Source organism: Lolium rigidum, chromosome 5, assembly GCF_022539505.1.
Source record: "Lolium rigidum isolate FL_2022 chromosome 5, APGP_CSIRO_Lrig_0.1, whole genome shotgun sequence".
NCBI classification, from domain to species: domain Eukaryota; kingdom Viridiplantae; phylum Streptophyta; class Magnoliopsida; order Poales; family Poaceae; genus Lolium; species Lolium rigidum.
In genome coordinates this window covers 64,844,532-64,850,959 of record NC_061512.1, presented here as the reverse complement: position 1 = coordinate 64,850,959, position 6,428 = coordinate 64,844,532, and positions in this window count along the sequence as shown.

Here is a 6,428-nt window from a genome sequence, read left to right as displayed (position 1 = left end):
TCTGGTCTGACATCCTTCCGAAAGTAGTGTTCAACAATCTTATGAAAATAAGATCGAACTTCCTCTCAGTTCAGACCTTCTTCTTCTTTCTTACTCAAAACATTGAGTTATTGTACATCCAACTCAGTCTTTACTCTACCCCTTAGAGTTTTCTTCGGGTCTTCAACTCCTTTTCTTCCAACTATTGGACTTATGGTTGGAATATTAGTCTGGTTCTAACTTATGGGTTTTACTTCTTCTAAGATCTCGCGAAGAATGTTTGTGGTGTATCCACTCGATTGTGGACATCCAATGTAAATCCTTCGACTAAATGATTATAGATCTAGCTATTTGTCTGACAAGATTTTTATTTGTTCACAAACTTTTGTTACAAATAATTAAATCGTGGACTATTTGTATTACCAATTGATACCAGTTGTGGTTATTATACCAACTGTGGCTATTTGATATCTTAAAAATGGATTCTATTATAGGTTCTGATCAACTGGACGAGACATCTTCTACTTTATCTCGCAGTATTGATACTATACCAATTGTGGTCTTCTGATAACAACTATGGTCTTCTTATGTCTGCTATGGTTTCATATATCATCTTCCTACATTCAGGGTTTATTTTGCAAGAAAACCACTAGCTGACACTATGAATATAGTATCCTAAGTGATTTCCCATGCATTCCCTCTTCTATATTTAACTATGGATCTGCTTGAGCTTCACCATAATCATCATATTCTCACCTTCATGCTTCTTCTGTACTAAAGTACTCCTCTGTTGAGGTAAAGCATGAGTTTCTGATTGTACTTCTTTCAGAGTATTGTGGTTACTTCCCACAACTTTACTTCATTTCTCCGATGAACCTTCATCTTGTCTTCGGAATATGCAGAATTCGTCACTTCCTCACACGAATACCATTACCCTCTAGATCTATAACATCAAGTCAGAACTTGATATTGCAACATGCATTTGCATATCAAAGTCAAACTTCATGTATGGATCTAGTCAAACAATGAAAATCCAATAAAATCCAAGAAGATTCAGCTTTGTGCATATAATACACACCATCATAAGCCTGAATAAAATAATTGAGTAATACATCTCTAAACATCAGGCTCTGACGTGTAGTATATAACACCACATAATATAGGTTTATATCGTGATACTTAGCACGAATATAGGGAATTCTACTATCTGTCTCAACCTTTACCTTAATTGCACATTTGCAATGAGATAAACTTGAAACAAATTGGTCTAGGATAGTTGTGGTTAACCTAATTTTCTTTGGAAGTACTAACAAAGTGTTATTGAGGACTAGTTCCTATGATAGGTCTAGGTTCTAACATTCCTACTCTAAACACATTACTATGAAAATATAGCTCTTATACTTCCAAGTGTTTATACTATCACGAGACTATGGACATGATGTGCTTGGCACACTTCCCATATTTTTGGAACATAATTCTTGCACTATTGTTTAGCACTTGGCTTCTTATTGTACTCCTCCAAAATACTTATAATGTTCTATTCCATCACATAATGATTCTCAAGTGAATCACATATGATTAACAACTCTACATGTAAGTAATTCTTCCTTATTTCTCATGATTGACTCATCATGATCTATACTACTTCATATAACTCATATTTATCACTTACTATCAATTGTTTCACATATCTAGATAGTTTTACTTACTTATTACTTAACTTGGTCTACATCTTCTATTAGGATATCTTAATTATCTCCATCAATTGATATTACTCCTATTACCAGTCCGGATAACTCTTACTTAACCATAACATGTGTTGGTATACACCTTCCAATAGGATATCTTCCTTATGGTTGTATCCTCTCTTTGGACTACCATGTCTGTATACCAACTGTGATCTACTCATCTATTGTTTTAATACTTCAGGGGTACTATATGCTTGGGATTAGTTAACTAATTTCCCTTAGGAAAGATAGGTAGGAAAGTTTGACTCGAGTGTGTCAGGATTATTCGCAATTGAATATCCATCTCAAGTCATAACAATAATTTGGTTTAGCTAAGACAACTTCCTATAGACACTACCAATCCTATAGGTCTCCTTTAAAGGGTTTTAATCCTAAGGTCAAAGCATTTGCTCGATACCAACTCGTGGTGACCCGGCATACTACCGCATGGTGTAGTATGCAAGTCTGATATAACACCAATGAAACACCGTTTCACTTGTATTATATCGCTAGAGTGGTACAACAGAAACATATGCGGGTCCAAGGCATGTCTATAGAATTACAACACAGACTCTTTACAAAAGATCCACACAGCCTCCTACTTTACAATGAGGTAAAACTGCAAATAAACTTCAGAAGAACGACTCGTAGTCTAATCCTAACACGAACTCTATTTGTAGAGAATTTAACTAGCTACTGAGGCTATGAATAGATTCTAGCTAAATAGAAGCTAGGTTTAGGAAGCTAGTTCCCTCCTACTGCTTAATCTAGGTTTTCTCCATGGTGGATGTGGTATATGACTCTTCCGGCAGGTTTCTGTTCCTTGAAGTAGTTGTTGACTCATCGGTCTTCGAGTTGTACTGGAGATCCTTCTTCATGGCCTCCATATCTAAGCGGGGATTTAAGAGTGGGATGAGTACGAGCGTACTCAACAAGTTCATTATAGGAAAGAGGTGTTTAATGCACTAGCTACAGCATTAGACCAGAAAGTCTAATACCAATGCAAGTTTTCATAACCATTTCTTCAAAAGGTTGTTTTTATTCAGAAGAACTATGTCCGTCAGCCTTCACCGGTTTACTAGAACTTCATGGAGCTCCTTTCCAGCCGCGTTCGCAGTTCCATATCCCGGAACGAGGAGTGACAGGTCACGATTCATTACACTCTGCAGAGGTGTGTTGCTTTACCCATAAGAGATCTTAACCTTGGTGCCAACCGGGCATATGTTCCCGTCCACACTTCCTTTGGTGTGAGGCCCGGTATAAGGTCTAGCCAATCATGTTCCTCCGCTACCTCGAACACCCACCCTTTGTTGCACACCCCGACCCTGGGTCCTCGCCGGTCCCATTATTCCCACTCACGGGTGGACCCCGACCACGACGACAGTTTGGGATCGAACCAAACTCCTTCGCCGGTAGCCGCAACCCATCATAGACCGCAATACCGTGGGGACTTAAGGCCTCCCCAGCCAACCGCTTGCACTTCGAGCGACAAGTGTCTACGGACTATGCCGTGGGGACTTAAGGCCTCCCCAGCCAACCGCTTGCCCTGACAGATACAAGTGTCTACGGTAAAGCGCATCCGTTGATGAACGAGAGGTGGAAACACTTTTGACTACTCCGTCCCACTCCGGATCTTATGGTTAACACGGGTATTACGGCACAAGAATCACTGGCGACATTTGTTGTTTAATCCTAGATGGATATAAACCCGTGCAATGGAACCTCCACCATATCAACACAATCCATGGTTCCATTGCCCACCACATAGACATATTCATAGTTATGAAAGTAGTGGTTTTGATTTTTTTGCAATAGTGATAACCATAATACTTTGCAAGTAATTTGATAAAAATACTCAAATGACATGAGCAAGTGATGAACTTGCCTTTCTTGACTTGCAAGATTATGCGAGCAAGGTCTTCGATGCGTAATAACTCCAATTCTGAAATAGCATCATCGTCCGTAAGGGACGATGTTTAAAAGATTGGCAAGGATGCAATAATGCATAAGAATGAGATGCAATCGCTCTAAGCGTGACCTAACCCCGATGATTTAGGATTAGTGAGTGGTAATGATTAGTTCGGGGTGTGTTGCACTTTTAGAATGATTCTCATACAAGGTTCTTATTCAGGTGTGGTTACATGGTATCATAAACGAGTGTGCTGCAACATGTCATAACAATAATATCAATAGTACACAACTATAACATTTGGTATAATGTTAACATGTAAAGATCGGTTGTCGGGTTTTGGTACTAGATAGCATGGTTAATGATTAATTATCATATTCTTCAAAAGAATAACTTTTGAAGAACATGTTCTTTAATAAAGAACAAGTATGATAATTAGGGTTGTGGGGTTCTATGGTTTACTTTGGTTTCCACTTGCTTCGGAGTAAGTAGTAGATGGATCACAACATGGTTGGATTCATCAGCAATTAGTCTTGATTGGTTTTACTTAAGCATGAGCAACTTAAGCAATTATTTATACATGGTTGCTTCCATGGTGGGTTCATTTGGTTGGTGATTGCTAGCTAGAGTTTATAGGTTCTTATAAGCAGGGTTGATGATGATTTCTTATCTTCTTCAAAAGAATAACTTTTGAAGAACATACTTCTTAATTAATAAGAAGTATTACACTTAAGGTTGAGGTTGTCTAGGATTTACTGTTGGTTCTGTTAAGTAAGGAATAATTGGCTTCTTAAAATAGGATGGTTCATAAGTATCTCACACTAGTAGGGTTTAGTGGAGTATGGTTATGTAATGGTAATTATTGGCATAGATGCTATTGGAGTTCATCACAATGGTGTGATGCTAAGCATGGATAATTAAGGTTGTTGTCTTTAAGGATAGGAACTATGGTTAGTTCTATTGGATCATCTAGGTTTGACTAAGATGAATACATGAGATACTAATTTAGTAATGATGGTTACCACATTGTATGTGATCAAGGTAAACATTTAGAAGTTACTATGGTTCTATGAACTCTAAATATCAAGATCATATATTCTAACTTAGGTTTAGGTTTGGAAGCAATTTAGGGTTTACATGTAATAACGGAGCTAGGTGTTCCAATTGAATTAGGGTTTTAGGTTTCACAGGAAATGATAAGGTTATATTATCATTCCATAAGGAATTAGGGTTTCCTAATTGTCCTATAATTCTAGAATTAATAACTTCATTATCAAGTTGAAGTTATTAATGAGTTTGAAATAAAAATAATATTGGATTTGTCCTTTTATTATTTTTAAAGAATTAATAATTAAGGTAATTACTAATTAGGGTTTAAATCCTTCTAATAAGGATTTAACAAATAATAAGTAAATAAAATAAGTTTAATGTTTTCTTTATTTATTTCCTGGTTTTTATTTAATTTTGGAAATCTTTACTAATTATTGAATTTTAATTGAATTTAGAATTAAAATTAAAGGCTTAATTAACAGATATTAAATAATTAAATTTCTATTGAAAATATAAATTTCTTTTATATTTTTATTGGATAGATTTTTCTTTTATAAGAATTTTGATATCTTATTTGTATTTTTCTGAGCTAAATTGGATTTTATAAATTCATGTGAAGTTTCAGCAATTTACATAATTTGAAATAAAGGAAAATGGCTAAAACTATCGAATGTACCGGGCTAGTGCTACCCCCGGGGATCGACTCGTGGGCCGGTGGCCACGTTGGCTGCCACGTGGTGCCATCGTGGCAACCAAGTGCACCACCGGCGGCCGATCAAGAACGGCGCCGGCGTTGGAGGACTTCCGCGAGTGCGTGGGCGTGCTCAATCGAACAAGGACGACGAGGTGAACTGAATGGTGGTGGCGCCGCCTCTAAATGGTCGCCGGAACTTGGCCGGCGGCGAGACGGAGCGGCAGAGCTCGCGGTATGCATGGTACGGCGAAGCTAGAGGACGTAATCAAGCGGGCTAGGTGTGCTATGAGGGTCAGTGGCTCACCAGGAATACAGCGGGCTTGACGGCGAGGCGAATGGAGGTCTGGTTCGTCGGAATTAATGGCGCCGGCTGTCGGAGGGAATGAGGTCGACGGCGTCGATTTAGGGCACGGCGACTTGATTCCATGTGTGGGCTGACCTTGTCGAGGACGGGGATGAAGCTGGTGGTCTCGGTTTGGCTCGGGGAGGCTTCCATCGCCGGTGACGATGGGTACTGGCGGAGCCAGGGTTTCGGTTCTGGGGAGAATTGAGACGAGGAGGAAGAAATCGAGCAGCTAGGGTTCGTCGCGGTATTTATACGGAGCTTAGGAGCATGCCTCGTCACACTGCCGGTGAAGGAGAGGGCGCCAGCGCGAGGAGAAGCCGAGCACGCCGTCGTGCTGGCCTCCAGTACATGGAGAGGATGAGGACGACCCTCTCCCGATCTTTTGACGAAGGGGTACGTTGGGCTGTACCTGGGCTGCGACTTGGGCCGTGGTGCTGGGCTGCTCTACAGGCTGCTGCTGGGCTGTGGTGGCCCGATAGCTAATCCTCTCTTCTTTCTTATTTTCTTTTCTGTTTTGTATTTTCTTATTCAAATTCAGTTTTGAATTCAATCTTCTTTGTAGGATTTTGGTTGTTTGAATTTCTACTGGAATACATTCAAGGCACTTAAAAGATGGTTGTTGTGTATTAGCAATTTTAATATGGTTCCTAGAACATTGGTTGATTAATTACTATTTGGCTTTGAATTAAGTACCCCCATGACATGAATTTGAATTTCAACTTG